The following is a 274-nucleotide window of genomic DNA, read 5'->3' as shown; positions in this document are numbered from 1 at the left end:
TCACAAACCACACTCCATACCAGTAAGTGCTGGCAATGCTACTAGCAGTTTGTTGCCAACCGCCAGTAAAACCAACAAGATGAAGAATATAACCCTGTGGATAAACAACATCATGGCTCCTTTAAGCTAAATATGCCTTGAATGCATCATGACTGGTAGAGAAACTCATAGACATAATATAAGGATATTATATTATATTATGTCTATGGAGAAACTCAAGTGACTTCCTGTAAGTCACCCTTCCTCACTCACTTCCTGTAAGTCACCCGAGTCT

The sequence above is a fragment of the Poecilia formosa genome, unplaced genomic scaffold (genome assembly GCF_000485575.1).
Source record: "Poecilia formosa unplaced genomic scaffold, Poecilia_formosa-5.1.2 Scaffold625, whole genome shotgun sequence".
Lineage (NCBI taxonomy): Eukaryota > Metazoa > Chordata > Actinopteri > Cyprinodontiformes > Poeciliidae > Poecilia > Poecilia formosa.
Note: the sequence above shows the minus strand (reverse complement) of the source record.